At 40.7% G+C, this 17,611-nt stretch overlaps 1 long non-coding RNA gene across 1 annotated transcript; it reads left to right on the top strand.

The window, feature by feature from the left end:
* Positions 1–2,575: 2,575 nt before the first annotated feature.
* On the top strand, positions 2,576–14,153 carry LOC146587137 (uncharacterized). Its single transcript, XR_014897718.1, has 3 exons — positions 2,576–2,665; positions 13,131–13,214; positions 14,041–14,153. It is a non-coding gene; the product is annotated as an uncharacterized LOC146587137 (long non-coding RNA).
* Positions 14,154–17,611: the final 3,458 nt, after the last annotated feature.

Genomic DNA, 17,611 nt, shown 5'->3' with positions numbered 1-17,611 from the left:
CTTTTCCCTACTTCAGCAGTTTTAAATACATTTTGTCACAGCGCAAACATTTACCCTATCCCAGCTCTTCAGTAGTTTCACAAATGGAGTTTTGCTATACTGAAGTTAAATTGCATGTCCTAAGAGTGAGAAAGACAGAGCTAAACAATGCTTTTGAACCAGACTAACTTTTTCCTCCCATATCATGAAACTCCAGTATCCTAGCAGAAAGCTCGCTACAGCAAAATACTCAAGACTTTAATACTAACAATATGTCTTTGCATATCGTAAGTCTTACCTCATACCACACTAATGCTATCAAGTAGACTACAAGCAACAGCTAACACAAGCAGTATTTATTATTATATCCCTATATAGTTTCAATTATGACCTAGAACACATCAATTATAAACCTAGTTTTCAAATAGCACTCTATCTAGAATCCTGCCATAGAAATTTTTGCAAGATAGTACTAATAATAGCTTATGTTATTTACCTACAAAAGACAACAAATACCTTCAGAAAACACAGTTGCTTTTGTTTTTACTTGAAGACTGAAAGCTCACCCTTCCCAGTACCAGGCAGACCTCACTAACAGAAGATGCTATTGCTGGCTCGCGTTTCTATCAGGAGCAGCCTTTCCCAGCAGGCACCTCTCCTGCTAATCAGCCCTTTTAGTTCGGGGGAATTAACCATCACCTGTATGCAGGTTTGGCCTCAGGTAGCTGTGAAGTAGCTGAWCGTCTTAAAGTACTCTTTGTCCTTCACGCTTAAGCTAGAATTAGATAATATTTTGTGTAGCTTTTGCTTTTTGAACTAAAAAGAACCTAGAGACCCTTGAAAGAGGTCACTGAGGATAGGGTGAGGGGAGTTCACGTCTCTTCTGGCTTACTTGGTTTTAGCTGGAGAGCTGAAGAGATGTACTAAGATGAGTAGAGAGAAGCTTGCTAATGATTGAACAGACAACTCTTGTAAGAGTTTTGCTAAATAAAGGGCTTCTCTAGTCTCTGTTTGTACTGAGCTTGTGATCAGCAGAGACTATTGTAATTCTTAGGGCTTGGGTTTCTTTTAGTATCTTTTAAGCTCTATTTCAGCTATCAGGTCCTGGTCTGAAGGCGCTTGTTTTGGGAGGCAATAACCTCCTRAAGCAATCCCTCTCCTTAGGAAGCATCTATCAATCTGCATCCTGATAGAAATAGGGGTAGGTGCATGACTCTGTAGATGTGTCTCAGTGCTGTGATTTATTTATGTTCTGGGGCTTTTCAAGAAAGGTCAAGACTGTTTTGAGATAGATGGTATGCTAAGTAAGTCCCTGCCCCAAAGAGCTGATGTTTAAGAAAACTCTCTCAGAACTGCAGTAAAGAGAGGAGGCGGCTGTGGCACAATTTAGCCAAATTACATTGATAATACATAGTAATTATATGGCACTTCACATGATCAGAGCACTTTACAAACATTAACTAATTTACAGCATTTACTGAAAACAGATGTGCTTTTTTCCTGGGGAAAAGAGGAAAACACTGAGCATGCTGATATTGCAGAGCAGTGGTCAGGTTGTAGTTCCTAATCTGGGAGGAAACTGGAAGTCGGTGTATGGCTTGAGGGACCTTCCAGTGTTCTCGTAACTATTTGCATATTTAGTGCTAGCTAGACCATGTCAGAGGGGGAAAAGTATCTTCCTCTCCTAAGATAACTTCTTAAGCTGGAAAGTAATCTCATTTTGTCAGATGATTGTGCAGTGCCCAGGAACAGGGGCCGCAGGCAAAGGCAGAGATACTGCTATGCTGTTGCCACCATCAGCCTCTGGTCAAGTCTTGGACTGCTGCAATCAGTATTGCATATCAATAAAAAGATATGCTTGCCTCTGAATATGCCTAAGACTGGATTGTGGCTTTTGAATCTCATTTTCCTTCTGACTTGGTTGTCTTTTCAACAACCTCTGCAAATCTGGCTAGCTATATATGCGCATAATATCACCAGTTCATCTCATGTGGTGCCTTGTGTTGAGCACATTAACAAAATTCTTCTGGACAACCCAGGCAGCCATAAAATTCATTGCTGGATGATGTTTAGAGGTGGAATAAGGATATAACTTTGACCTTTCCCCAAGTATGACCTGTTCGTCACAGGTAACTCCTATGATATATTATGTACAGCTTCTTAAAGTGCAGAAAGGAAAGTGTGCGCAGACAAGGATGCGACAGCACAAATTCCTCGAGTTCCTGTCATAATCTCCCCTTCCCCTTTCTGTCATCAGCCACTGTTTTTCTTGGCCTCCTACACGCTTTGCAGGGCAATTAAAAAGAAGAAAAAAACTTAGTTTGCTGGGTATTTTGCTATCAATACCACACATTACCCTTATAAATTAGCTTTTTATGTGGTATCCTATCAAATGGCTTCTGAAGTCCAAGTAAATCATGTGTTACTACTTCACCCTGTCTCTTGTCATTGTCACCTCTTCAAAGAAATTAATCAAGTTTGTTAAGCATGGCCTCCCTTTAGTAAATCCAGGATGACTCTCTAAACAGTCTGTACCTGCCAAGAGGGCTCCATTATTATCCCTGAGCAGTGACTACAGACTTCTGCACGAAAACAGAGACTATAAAGCTGTACTCAAGTAACAGAGGGAGRGATGAATCTTTTGGGACTGCAGGGCAAAGGATGAGGGTTCCTTGCAGCTCCGCAGGTATGGACTGAAGAGCATCTGTGGTTGCAAAAGCTCGGAGATGCTTCCACAGTGCTGTAGCCTGATCCTGAGTGGGAAGAGCAGGAAAGCAAGCRAGAGTGGTGGAGTTTTGTAGTTTTGTTGCTCCAGGGCCAGGCTGTGCCCAGAGGCAACAGAGCCAGAGGAGTCCTGCAGTGCAAAGGCTGAGCCCGAAAGTGGAGGTGTGGGAGCTGCTGCAGTGCAGGGTTGGGAGCAGAGCAGGCAGCCTGCAAGGCTGCAGTTTGCAGGAGAGCAGGGAAATGTGCTGGGCGAGGGGTTTCTGGTACTGCTGCAGTGCAGATGAGCTGTGCAGAGCACGGGGGAGAGAGCACGGGGATCTTCATGCAGTGCAGAGCCAGGAAGAGGCAGAGCTGCTGCAGCTGCAGACCATAGTGCTCAGGTATGACATGGGGAAGGAGCAAGGACTGGCTAGAAGCTGTAAGGCGGTAGCACAACAGCTCCGGGGAGTTACSAGCCTCTGCCATTCAGAGCAGGAGGGAGGTTACCTTTTTAGGGCGGGCTTAGAAAGCCTTGATTATTTTAAGCTCGCTTGTTTTCATTTTTTTCTTTTTGAGGCTCTTTAATGATTGCTTTCCTCAAGCTTTTTTGCTCACAGAGTGAGAAATGTTTGACATGAGAGGCAGTTCTCATCATATGACTCCAGGACCTGGTGATTTAGGGCAAAAATGGATGATGGTATCTGCAAATCTGAGYTTAGGGAGCAGAGTCACAGAGACAGCAGGAGCAGAACTATGCTTATTTTTCACTCGAGTGAGCGCAGCCTTTTTATCTCAGTTTCTCTTGCACTCCTCTGCTCAAGGAACCCCTTGTTTTCATTCTTTACTCCACAGTTGCTGTCACGCAGTCTTGCATGAGTTTATTCTTAGCATAGCAATATAATGGATACACTGTACAAGAAAATCTATGCTTTCTTATAGAAATACAAGAAGATCCTTTTCCTATTAAATGCATATTTCCATTTTGCTTCTAATATGTGTATTTGAATGCTCATCTTTGTGAAGAACTTCAGTAGATCCTGCAGTAAGTCTAATTGAAATCAACAGAATGTAATTCTTTCTCATCTGATTTGTTTCCCTTCAAGTCTCTGCAGGTATTTTCTGCATTAAAGACTAACGGGTTGCAAATTCCAGTTTAGGAGAGCAAGGCTATAACTGAGGGATAGGAACAGATGAAGCATAATTTGCTTCCTCCTGAAGCACTCTTTTATGAGCTCCAAAATCCACTATTAGCAAAAAATGCTAACATTTTGGATTTTCTTTTCTCTTTGAATTTAGAACAAAAATGAAAACTATTTAAAAAAAATTAAGTGTGAGGCTATGTAATCATGCAATATATAGCAGATCCACTTAAGATGCAGGAAGACAAGAACTGCAGACTGAGCTGGGATTGTGTGCACCMATAGACTGGTGTCTGAATATGTAGGACTGAAAAGCCTATTTTTTCCATGTGTCTCAGTACATGCAGGCATGCTGCAGAAAATCGCCAGTTTACATCCAAAATGCTCAACAATTTCCAGACTAGCCTTCTTCAGCGTATTTCTGGAAATGAATGGGCCCTTTTCCTTAAGTTATCATGATGTTTTTAAGTTCTACCTTACAATATGCTCTCATCTGAGATCTTTCCATCAGAAAGCAGCACAGATGTAACATTTGTAGACTAATATCCTCAAAACAAACCTACATATTGCCTGAGAGCAGGTCTGCTGGGAAAAGTGCTGGTATTTGCTAGTGTTGTCTTGATATTGCCACTGACACTGTTATTCCTGATATAAAACCCTAGATTTTTAGGAGTAGAGGGACCACACCTTGCTCAGCGATGTTGGGTCATGCTTCAAGAAATTATGTAGGATTTTTTGACAAGCTGTGGTGTGAATCACTGTCATCCTTCTCACCCCAAAAGAGGATCAAAATGCAAGATGTGCTGTTYAGCAGATCTCTTTGGTTGGAAGTGGAAAAAAGCAGGGAGATTGGTCTCTCAGTTGATTATTCAGTGGTTTGAGCATTGCCTAGCTTTTCCACCCCTCAGATGCCTACCTTACTTATTCTTTCCCCACCAGGATTAACAGATAAGAAGATGGAGTGCTTAGTGAGAAGTGAGAGGTTTTGTTAGTAGATCTGTTCATCTATCAAAGTCCAGACTGTAGCCCTTTGTAAATCGACTCTGCTGCTTTTCTTCTTTCATGAATTACTTTAAGAAAYAGAGACAAAAGTCTGCCAACTGTGTTAGTTTTCGCAGAAATCCTTTTTCTGTTTAACATTAAACTCTTGCGACATTTAAAAGTGAGATGTAGCCATGTGTGAATGTCTGCATATATACCAAAGTGGCATATCACACTGAAGAACTTCAATACCCGACAGGGTGCCTTTGCCTGCCRAGGGGTTAGCCCTGTTACAGGTTCCCTGAATAGAGCATGTTTCAAGTTTTGGAGGTGTCTGTGGTCACTCCATTAGAAGACAAAGTTGAGCAAAAAAGATCTGTCTGTAAGAGTTTTCATCCATCTTCCCAATATCTRGCTGTCTTCTAGTTTGGCACTGGTAGGTGACCGAAATGTCTCCTCTTTGTGACTTCAACCCAAGCACAGGAGATATGCAAGTCTGTTCCCTTGCCTACTGTCCTTTCTTAATGCCTACAGTTTGGGGACTTTGCTATGAAACTCAAGAACTTGGATTTCTTTCCATATCTTATCCTCTTCTGCAGAGCTCCTAAGAACAGAAATAGTCACAGATGACTCACTCATTCTCCTACTCCTTTTAACTCCACTCATGTAACTGTTACTCAGGACTTTGCAGGAACATTCTTGTGGCTATGTCACTTTAACTATGGTTTTGTTGATGCATTTTAGGGCTTTTAGCAGGCGTGATGGCAGGGAAATCATTTAGTTTTTAATATGGCAGACAGACACAACTGTTGGTCAGCATATGGGAAGTCTGGAGGTTCATCTATTAAAAAAAAAATCCCTCTGCCTCAATGTTCGTGTGAACCACTTCAATCTTCAAAATATAACTCAGTCTCTTAACTTTTCACAGGATTGTGTTTTTCTGGTATTTCCTCTGTTTTCCATCTCTAAGTCAATGCTGCTGTCAAACCATACACAAGGAGATCAGAATAGTGAATAGATCATTTCTCTTCTGAAACAAGTGGTGATTCACACCTTTAAAAAATGACTTGAGGATTTAAGGCTTTAACTTCAAGATGGTTTGTTTTGCCTTTCCCTGACAACTGAGTTCTTTCATACCTGGTATCATGAATTGTGATTCTTTATTATCTGTCATGACATCACCTCTTTTCTTTTTTCAAAGAAACAAAAGGCACTAARTATGTTAAGCTGAAAAAGTCATTTAAGTGACTTTTGTGACCCTGAAAACCTAGGAAKGCAAGGGTGAAGAGAAACAAAAGGCCAAGGCTAAGGCTTTTAAATTCCTGATTTCTAATGATACATGGGGTACAGGAGACAACTAACTAGAAGGAAATAGAAAAAAGCATTCTTGGTGCAAAGAAAGACTTGCAAAATTTCTTTGCCCTATCTTGGGAGGACTGGTCCTAGGATAGCAGCTGAATTGACTTTTGCTGTGCTCAGCATGAGTAGCACCCTCAGTGGAAACACTGATATATAGTAATTCAGAGCCTTTTGAAAAATGGGGGAATGGGAGGCTAGACCTAGATCACCTGCAACCTTCTAGCCTGAGGGGTACTAGCTTCATGCCACTGTTTCAGCCTCTTTTCCTGGGCAACAGTATGGTATGTTTACTTAATCTCATCTCCTGGGGGATCACAACTGAGAASCTGCCATGTTGTGACTCTGGAAAGGCAATACTTGTACTTGCAGACCCGGCTATGCACTCTGAATTGCAAAGCAAAGCAGAAGAAAAAAGAATAAAACRGGCAGAAGGTGGCAAAAGGAGTGGGAAGTATGCAGTAGAAGGCAACAGGTTGGAAGGGAAAATTCAAAGGCAGCCTATTCTATATATATATTTATATGGTAATACCTTGAGGGAGCTGGGTGTTTATCCCCCTAACTTTGCTCTCATTAGAAACCACCATTTAAGAGAACAAAAAACTTAATTTTCAGTAGATGCACAGGAAAAGATTGGCACTAGAGTTGACTGGAGAGWTGGCAGCTTTGACACTTAACTCTTGCAGACTCGATTAGTAAGCAGGCAAGATTTTACTCTTCATAAAATAATTTTATCCTTCAAAACTGGTCCATGCACTTCCTGAGCCAGCTCACTTGAGCCATGGCTGTCCAGGCTCCCTGCTGCCAAGCTTCCCTCTGTGATCTCTTTGCAGAGATTGGTCCCCTCAATCACACAGTGCCATTTCACCCCTCTCCCAGCTGCTGCTGAGGAGTGACGTCTGCCCAGGATGAATTTTGTCACAAATCTTGATTGTATTTTATGCTCCAGTGCATTTTGTTTACAAGGGCAAAAACCTCTTCTCTTGGAACTTTACACCAGGATATCTTCCCTTACACAAATGCATTTTCCAACGAGAATAAATAGATGCAAAATCAATGCTGTTTTCTAAGCAAGAGYCCCCGGAATGAGAGGAAATATTTCTTATTGCTCATTATTTATCTAGACTGAAGTGACAGACTAGGGGAACTGTGGAAATGTTTGTCAAACACAATTGTGCAGAATATCTCCCTTTACAGAATTCTCTATCCCTAGTGAAGCTGAGCATGAGAATGGGGAATTTGTCTGTATCAAGTGAGGGAGATCCACACATTTTTTTGAGTTGTCACGAAGTTTGCAAAGTTGCTTATGTCGGCTTTAGTTTCATTGTCAGATGACTTAGTTCCAGTTGAGCTCCTCCATTTAAGCCGTTAAACAAATGAAAAGCAAAATTGTCACTTTTAAATAGAGTCCGCACATAATCACATTTCAAAACGCTCCTCTGTGGTAGGAGAAAAAGTTGTGTGCATTATAATATTGAATTTTAAATAATATATTACACAAAATAGCTTCCAATTTGATTTGGGGGGATATATTTTCATGAATTATTGAGTATTTGATTATTGTAGAAAGCCTTTGCCGTTATGCACTGAAACTGTCACTCTCACAGCCCTGTGATATATGAGTTTGGTTATCAATATTTAAAGTTACGGTCAGCCCGCGTGCATGGCTGCTGATATTGGAGACAGGGACTAATCAGTAGTAATGTATATACGCCTCCTGTCTCTGTTTGCCAGGCAAGGCTGGAGCAAATTGAGTGAAGAAGATTCCCATGTGATTTGTGGCCTAGTTTGTCATTCTGAGCAGAAGCCCCTCTGCCACCTCTGCATAGAAATAAGGGGAGGAAAAGTTCTCCTGCTTTCAGAGGAGGAAGCGTACGAAACCCGAACGGCAGCAGATACAAGCTTCGTTTGCTTTTGTGGCGGTAAGGGCCAGACTGAATAGCAGTTTAGACAGGAGTATTTAATAGTACGAAGGTAAGTGGATGAGAATTGAGGGACAGTTTGAGGACTGGGGTGTACAAAGTTGCTGATATCTACCAAAATGTTCYGAGTTGTTACCTATAAGCCCAAACCTCTCAGAGGACACTTAACCCTAGAGACACCTCAGACTCCTGTGCAAGGAAGATATGGACTGGGAGATGAGTGTCATTCCTAAATCAGTATATTTTCCAGTATATAGAAGAGCAACCTGTGTGCACTGGACCCACACATAGTATGTAGCAGCCTGTGTGATTACCAGAACGAAACACTCACGATGCACTCTTATATCTGCTTTGCGTAATGTTTAAATGCAGCAGTGAAGAAGTTAATTATGTGTTGCTCAAAATGCAGGAAAGCAATGCCTGGTGCCAGATGACCTCTGCCTCTTGCTCTAGATGGTGTGGAAATGATGATGATGATTGCATACAGGTTAATTAGAGCAGGCCCAAATCGACTGAATCCAGCAAGGCTGCTGCAGGATAGATTTGCCCCCAGAAGTCTGCCATGTTGTGCTGCGATTGCAGACACGAGAAAGAGCTAAAATAAAAGAAGCACTGTTGCAGCTAATGTGCTGACTTGTGCTTGTCTAATTGAGCCTGAATGTGCCAGTGGGTAACAACAAAACACTCTACACAAATATTGTGCTAGCTGTCACTCATGGAATCCCTCTTCCAAATTGAGGAGCTCTGTGGTTTGACTACCTGCTTTGTAAGTGGATGCTTAACTTTAATTCAGTGGCTTGGCCAAGATTAGAGGCAGGAGGAGAACCCAATAGTTCAGTGTCTGTAGCAGTGTGTAAGATGCTATGGTTCATGTGTTTCTGTTTTCAAAAGGAAAGAGCTGGGAGAAGGAGCTATTCCATATTGAAGTGTTTTAAAAGGCAAACAAAAAATAAAATGTTGGTAGATGTCATAAACATAAGTTAACTGCTATGGTATAGAAAAGAAGTCAAAAAAGACTCTTTGCTTGTCCTTGCATTGTTCATGTATAAATCGTAATCAACTGTATATTGCAGCACATAAACACCTATCTCAAGACCTGGATGTCCTTGACAAACAGTTAAATATAGCCTAATCAAAAAGGCAGACTCCAGTAATTACTGGAGAAGTTGCACCTTAGCRGCCGGAAGGTAGCAGAGATGTCACAGAATCCATCAAAATCACAATCATATCTAAGTTTTCTGAGGCATTTTGCACATCCTCTTTCATCCCCCAAATCTGTGCACAACTAGGGAGAAAGGGAAGGTCTCAAAGAGTGCTGTAGAAGCTATGTTCCTGCATTCATGGGCAAGGAGGGGGAAACAGGACGGAGTGGCAGAAGCAGCATAGTCGTTTGGACAGAGTCCTGGCTCAGAAGGATAAATAAAATCATCTTATTATGACTCAGTTTCCCCTTTCCTTCCCTGCAAGCTTTGAAGGGGAAGCGACTGCCTTCCATGAGTGCTGTGCTGAATTGCTTTTCCCATTCTCATAGTGCTGCAGCAAGCCCTGTAAAAAAACGGCTGAGCTGGGACACAGGCCTAAAATCTGTCCCCATCCGGTGCTGCATCCTCACAGCACCGGCACTTCACAGACAATGAGGGGCTTGTGAGCTTTTAGTCGAAAYTGGACTTCTTATGTAAATAACACAAATGACAATTTTTTTTCCTCTTGACTTCTCTTTCATGAATCTCGTCTCTCCTGGACCTYCCTTGGCGGAAGAAATACATGTTGGTAGAGCTGTAAAAGCTCTCCTGCTTTCTCCTTTCTGCTGACTCTGCAGCTTTCCCCAGGGACATCTTCCCTCTTTCCAGTGATTGTAAAGAAGTTCACAAAAGTTAAACGTGTTGCAGATTGGGAGGTTTAATGATTCAGAAAAGCTTGATGTGGACAGAGGGAGGATTTTAGGGTATATTTTTTCTCTGTAAACTGCACATCTCCCCCTTCCTACTCCAGATCCTTCTTTCACATCCTCCCTTCTTCCTTACAGAGGATGGATTTATTCTGTGACTAGGGTCAATGCTGTCAGCTTTTATTTGGTTGATTTGCATAAACCTGCAGTAAGTGAAGAAGCTGACAGGGAGGTGTTCCTTTCTGTTGCTCTTACTCTAATAATTCAGCTCATAGCTGTGCTTGGCCTTTGAGGATGGCAGCTTTCCAGCTGATGTGCTGTAATAACGTGCACACAGATTTAATATTTAAAAATTCACAGAAGGTGAATAATTATAGCATCCTGCCTAGCAGTATGTTTGGTGACATGTCCCAAAGAGCCTTGCTGACCTGAGATGTTTTGGAGACCGGGGAAGGATGAGGATGCTCTGAGCCTGTTTTCTGTTCCTACTAACTCCATGGACTCAAAGAGGCAAGGTCACATCCCCAGGTGATTAGCACGGGCACAAAATCTGACATTTCTCACTTCCTTTCTTTTCCCCATATTTTTTTTCCTTTAGAAAGATTTAAAATAAGACTATCTACATTTATGTCTTTGATCCATTTTCTGAATAGCCTGATCAACAATATTCTCACATTTCTCTAAAATCAGAATAACAGGTAGATTTACCTCTTGAATAATTGTGAGATTGGACTCATCTATGGTTCATGGACAAGTTCTGAGACAGCTTTTGTCTTTGCTTGATTATAAGGGTTTCACTCATGCTGGAAAACTGTGACAAAACCATTCCTTTAACTTCAGATATGGCTGGCCTCTACCTACTGTCAAACAATTTGCCCTGAACAGATCAGCAGCTTATATTAGGGATGTTTTTCTCCCACACTGTTATGAATATTTTAAAGAAAGGTCTTCTTCCCCTACTATGGTTTCCTATGCTGCTCTGGGACTTCTGAGGTTGGTGAAGTTTTTTTCAATAAATACCTGAGCATAATATATAACCTTAGTGCCAGTCCTGTGCAAGGACAGATATGGAGTGCCTACAGCATCTGGGGACTGCTCTGGCTCTCCTAATTAGAACCAATCAGGTTAAAAGTGTGTATTCATTGTTGTATTGTAGAGGAAGACTCCATAAATTTCTATTAGAAACATAAATCCATTAACAATTCGAGTACATATACATACAGTCCTGTAATGTGCTGATGCCACTAGATATTATGCTTTGTCTTGGAATATAGTAGTAGTTGGGTAGTGACTTTCAGCAAATAACAATGTCTTCTAGTATTGTTCTAATCGCTCATGTGCATTCAGCTTACTCAGTCCTGTATCTATAAATATTTTAGCCCTGTTATTCCTACTTAGGTTCATTAAGCACTTAAAGGCTCATAACCGAAGCAGGAGAGATGGAAACAGAGGCCCATGCTCTACAAAGCATCAGAACTTATTTCTGTGCTACACTACAACATTTATAAAGCCTTTTATCTGGATGTGGAGACAGTAGTGGTTTAGGAGTGGTTAGAACATCTTAACTGTACTTAGTAGATCTTGCTTTAATGAACAATTTCTACCTTAGGAGGATTTTCCAATGTTCCTTTTCTCTTGACTTATCTGACATATATGCGCAACCTTAACTACAGCCTAACAAAAGTTTTTTGGTTGCCTGGCTGAGTACACAGGCCTACTCTTTCTGCACATGATAGCTTTACAGAGATTTAAACACAGATGTAATAAATGTATTAATGCTCAAAGGCTATTTCCTAGCAATTAAGGGAGAGAACTGAAGGTATGAGGCTTTTCTTTCAGGCTGTTAACCACAGCTGCCCTTCAGCTCTTTAGGAAACAGGCTGAGGTTGGTGCTGCTTATATTTTAACATATCTCTGAAGAACAGAGTTGTTAAAATAATTAGGAAAAATATCTGTATCTTCTGTTTTTGGCTTCATATAGGGAAGCATGGAATGAGTATAATGTTTTACCAAACAGGTTGAAGYCTGAGTGTTATTATGGACCCATTCCAGCAAGGAATTCCCTAGGATAGTCTGGAGGGTATGGCCATTTGCTAGATAATTCGTTTTGGTTACTTATTTATATGAAGGTAATATCTCTTTCCCTGATCTGAGATTAAGCCAATTTCTTTACTTACTGCTGTATACGTTCATAGAAGGRGGGGAGGGAAGGGAGCAGGGAATGCTGTCCCCAAAATCTTAGTTTTCAGATGAGATGGGTTTCAAATAAGATTAGTTTTCAAATGTACTTCTAAGTACAAAAGTCCTCAGAGATAAATATTTCTTTCTGGAGAGATTCCCTCTACTTTCTGAAACCTTGGAAAACTCTGTGTAAGTGATCTATGCAGTAGCTAATTGAGGATGCCTTTATTGAGTAAAAACTTCTGGGGATTAGAAAAAAGACAAAACTAAACACAGCCACAAACTGCAACTATGTTGCATAGACCACTTAACTTTTTCCACCAAAGAACCTCCTTGGGAATCTTTTCTTCACTCTGGATCCATCTCCCCCCTTTGAGGAATCAGGAGCATGCGCTCTGCTTTCTTTGAGATGAGACAGTCTACTCATGGGGCAAAGGAGTGAGCTTTATTCACCAGAAAAGTGCTGACTGTGTTATCAATCAGCCTTTGTACATGCCTTGAGTTACTAATAAAGAGCCTGGTAATCTAACACCTGCTCTCAGTCTTCCTTTTTGAGGACATAAAAAGCCACAAGATCAGCCTCAGCAGTTTTGTGCATCTCCAGGACTTGTTAAATCTCTCTCTCTTCCTTTAACCTACTTCCTGAATTCTTAAACATTAATGCTTTATGCTCTGGCTTGTAAATGAAGCCTGTTATTATCATTGAGATAGTGTTTTTATGGCATAAATAATGAGCTGAAACAGGGGAAGAGGCATTGTGTGGAATTACTGCCTGAATTGAGATGGAAATAATCAATATGTCCTCACTTACAAATCTCATCTGCATGTCGACTCCATCTCCCTGGCTGTCTCGCTACCAATTCATTTCCCAGGAAGCCCAATAAAACATGCTGGTGGCATTGATCTGTTTTATTCATAGCTGAAGATAGAAATGCATCATTCAAAATTAATGGAAAGGCTTCTACCTATTTCCCAATCTAGAGTGAAGTAGCTTACAACACAGCATGGTTTGGAAGATGGAGGTGGGATTCAAGCAAGAAGAAGCACTTTCAGATCTGTCACAATGTGAGTGCGTGAGTGCGCTTCAGAATTAACCTCCAGCCTTTGGAACTTGTGCTGTGTCACCACGTTGGGCCATATCATTTGTGGTAGAGCAAAAAGAAAAAGATTTCCTTTTTGGTCACTTCATCATATCCCTCACTTAGCATTACCAAGAAGTTTCCAAAGGACCCTGTGCCTGCAATTCCAGTTGTCTTGACTGGAGACACTTAATGCAAAGCTAAACAATGATGGCCTAACTCAGGTGTCTGTGGCATTCTTTGAAAAGAACTGGATTTGTGACTTTGTGACTTGGACATAAAGTTCTATGTTTTTTCTTAAGGAAAGTGTTTATCAAATAGCAGAAACTACGGCAAGATATCTATCTTCTATAAACAAACAGAGGGAAAAACTGTTTATGTAGGAATAACTGGAGAAAATCCAGTAGTCTGTCTCCCTCTATTGATAATAAGAAAAGCTGAAAAGGAGTCTTAAAAAGATTATATGCACTAGCCAACTTAATGATGCTGGCAAAAATCCTTGTCTAAAGACCTAAGAGGAATACTTCTGTTGCCTTCATGCAAGTCTCTTAAAGAGGAGGTATGTATCTGAAGGGAGTTTCTTGAAGTGCAACTAGATGAAAAGAATTATTTGGAATTTATTTCCAGTGGTCACTTAGAAATGGATTGGGGGAAAGTATAATTAAAAAACTAAGCTGCTTTCCTTCCCTTACTGAGTCAAAATTACTGATAATCTGCAGTGCTGCTGCTTGGTCCTTCTAGATTCTCTGGCAAAGAAATTGCCAATTATTTACTGAGGAGAATATTTTTTAGAAAGTTGTTTTCTTTTCCAGGTACTTCCTTTGTCATCTAGTTAACGCTTGCATATCGATCTTTGGAGGTGAAAAGCAAAGAAAATAACCTTTTGGATCAGCTATCTCCAAGGAAAGGGATGTTTGGATAATAAAGCACATTTCTAGAAGAGTTTCCACTCTTGCTTCCTTTGTCATCCTTTTTTTCTATCCTTGGCTCCAGATAGTACGACTGCTGAATCCCAGGGAATCTTACTTTGTCAATCCAATATTTATACAGGGGAAACAGTCCTACAGAATATAAGATCTTCAMTCCCTACTTCATTCTTTGACCCTAGGCTTGAGATGTTACAACTCTGAGCCTGCCTGGCCATAATGTTTGTACAAATAGAATAAGGAAAAAGCACATCAAAAAGTGGCACAGGAAAAGCCAGTTACCTCTTACTGAACTGGGTGCTAGAAATTATTCAAGTTGCTTCATCTAAGAGATAAGGCCTGAAAATGGTATGTAGAGTTAAAGACTCAAATCAGATTTAGAGCTATGCTGTCTGCCAACAGAGTTAAGCCTAACTGCAACCATGGAAGAGGTAGCCCAAAGGTTAGCAAGAAGTAGACCCAAGTACTTCATTCTCTGACTGATGCCCAGCCTGACCTGCCCACTGGAGCAGTGCTCTGAGATTTAGGTTTACTGTGGCTTGCTGTAGAGAACTAAGCCAAATTCTGTATGGGAACCTTCATTCAGACATGAGTGGAATTCAATAATYCCTCAACCAGTTGTACTGGACATAGTAAAATCAGGAAAAGTGCATATATAGAGTATTTCAAGAGTTTTTCTCAAGCATCTGTCTTGCTTAGAGTCAAAGCATGGAGTATATGGTAGATTTTAAGCTAGAACACAGAAAGCCACACAATTCAGCTGGTTTCACTGAGGGCTTGCYATGTGGAGCCTGCGGGAGCTGGTCTGAGAATTGATGCTTTTGCTTCTTGGATTTCAAAACTTTTTCTGATTTAACTTCATCTCCTTCAAGCTCTGTTGACTTCAATTTCCACCAAATTCAAAATAAAAATTAAAGCCCTGAGAAAAGGGTAGACTAGTACTGAGGGCTACTTCCCAATCATGTTTGAGAGCTCAAATAGAGCAATGCAAGAGGAAGCTACAGTGAACAAGGGAAGGGAAATAATTGTTAATTACRAAGTTTGCTGTTGCTCTTTTATTCTAGTGCTTGTCAGGGTAAATCAGTGCCTTTGCCAGGTCTGCTGGAAGGCAGCCCTCTTTGCAGGGCACAGGGGTAGAGACAAGCCCTTGCTGAGCACGTAGGGATCCATTAGGAAAGTGAAGGACATGTTTTGAGGGAAGTTTTATCCTTTTACATGTTTTATATTGTTGYGACTCTAAAGGGAAGGAAAGCTGGAATGGAAAACCTGTTGCCTGTGCTTCTTTTTCAGCAATATTTTCCCACATTGCCCTATCCTAGTCAGATTAATCTGTGTTCCACAATGAGGTCTCTGACTTTATCACATATCAAATGTACATATATTATCTTTTTGAAGCATTTTTAGCAAAAAGTGAGCTTTGTCTAAGCACCCGCTTTAATCTACCTCAAAAGGATGGGTTTGTTTTTTAATTTGGTGTGCTRCCTACCTGTAAGATAGGTAAGAAACCTGACAGTATGTGTTTCAGTCCAAGCCTATTTTCTAGGCAAGATGACTCTTGAAACAGTTAATTCTACCTTCTTTTTTTGAGGTTACAATTAGTAAAAGATAGAATCTGAATTTCAACCAAGCCTGGATTTAGTTTCACAAACTCAAAGCTTTTTTAAAAAATTTGGAAAAATTAAGGTTGGCAGGCCATAACTCAAGATGCTGGTTTGGATAAGACAATTAGTCCTGTATATTTTAGCATTCCTCTTTTGAACCAGTGTGAAGAAATAATTTTGAAAGCAAGTCTTTTTGAATCACTTCCCAGTTTCCCCTGAGTTCATTTCTGGTATTAAGAAAGCTGCATTTTATAAATGTTTTAGCACTWGAAAACATCAGGTGGGGTTGTGCAGATATTTTAAGTATAATCCTTTGGGTTGTATTTTCCTTCCATGAAGCTATCATAACACCTGTAAATGTCAGTGGAAATTAGACATTTATATTAATGGAGACTCCCCCCACCTCTTGGTTCTTAAAGGTGGGATTTTTTTGCGTTGCATCAGTGATTCAGAGGCRAGACTCCGAATTTCATCAGCATTTCCTCTAAAGGAGGCTTTGCTTGCTTGAGAGATCTGCTGGCAAGCAGCGATGGTTTAGAGGGGCTCTTTAGAATCTAATTTACAATGAAACAGATTCAAATAATATGCAAAAATAAAATTAAAAAGTGTATCAATTAACATACAGAAGTAGAACTACAACACATACTCAGCTTAACAACTCCTCGGAGGGTGCAGCAGCCTATAGATGGGAAACAAAGCTAAACATGCAAAGTGAACAGCTCCTTGGGGAGTAAGGAATGGGAAAATAAACTCACGGCTCCTATTAGGGAGCCAAAAGCAAGCAAGATTTTAGAGGAAACTTACTGAGTGAGGGGCAAAACCAGCCTCAAAGTCTTCTGAATCTACCCTGTGCTTGAAAAAGAGATTGACTTTGAATTGCTCTGGCATAAGGGTTGGATAAATAGATTGTGGGTTGTGTTCTGGGACTGTTACTATGTATTAGGACTCAGTCGCTGAACACCGTAACTCTGATTGTAGGTCCTATAGTGCTTGTGCTGTACATCTTTTAAGATGATTCTTGCCCTGAGCAACTAATTGACTTTAGGTAACCTTTTTTTATATATATTTTAGAAGCCGATATGAGAAAGGAGATGTTACTATTGCCCCGTTTTACAAAGTAAGGTAGACATGACGACTTCCTCAGAGCATTGATTTCAACTCACCTCTCCAGGTCCTAACCTAGGAGCACAAGCAGAAATTACTTCTTTTCTGCAACTGCAGGAGAGCTTTGGTTCCGGGTATATTCTCTCAAAAAACAACATGGTCTTGGCTGTGRCCATCTCTATAAATCATATAGGTAACATATAGGTACCTGGCACCRCCCAGAGCCATAAGAGGGCATTCTGGGAAGAAAGTCTAGGAGGATACCTAACCATGCGGGAGCACTGTCATCTCCATGCAAAAATTCTGCTCTCTGCGCCTTATTCCAAAATGAACTGTATTCATCTCGGGGGGGGCGCATCCAATTAGTGAAAAAGCAGCTGGTGAATTCAGAAGGATCGCAAGCATGGGAGTGCAGGATGCTCGGTTTTGCAAAGTCAGGGGGTGAAGGAAAAGGGGGAGGAAGTTCTCTGCTGTGCAGCTGAGCCCCAAATGAAGTGCATAACTGCTTGTTTGAAAGTTAAATGTGTGATTAAGCCTTGTGCTGAATCAGAGCTTAGACCATTATTGTAGGCAAGGATTGCGTCCGTATTTATATCACTACACAATAGATTAATACATCCATGTTTCTGTTCAAATCCATTTCAACAAATTTTGTTGTTTTTGTACTAAAATGTTGCTAGGGATCCTTAAATGTCTTTTATGATTTTAACATGCCAGCAGTGATGTCACTGTGGAATACACAGAACTTAAAT

Source organism: Rhea americana, unplaced genomic scaffold (assembly GCF_003343005.1).
Source record: "Rhea americana isolate MKP2758 unplaced genomic scaffold, rheAme1 scaffold_61, whole genome shotgun sequence".
In the NCBI taxonomy this organism is placed as follows: domain Eukaryota; kingdom Metazoa; phylum Chordata; class Aves; order Rheiformes; family Rheidae; genus Rhea; species Rhea americana.
The sequence above is the reverse complement of the archived record's forward strand: the minus strand, read 5'-3'. Positions and strand labels throughout refer to the sequence as shown.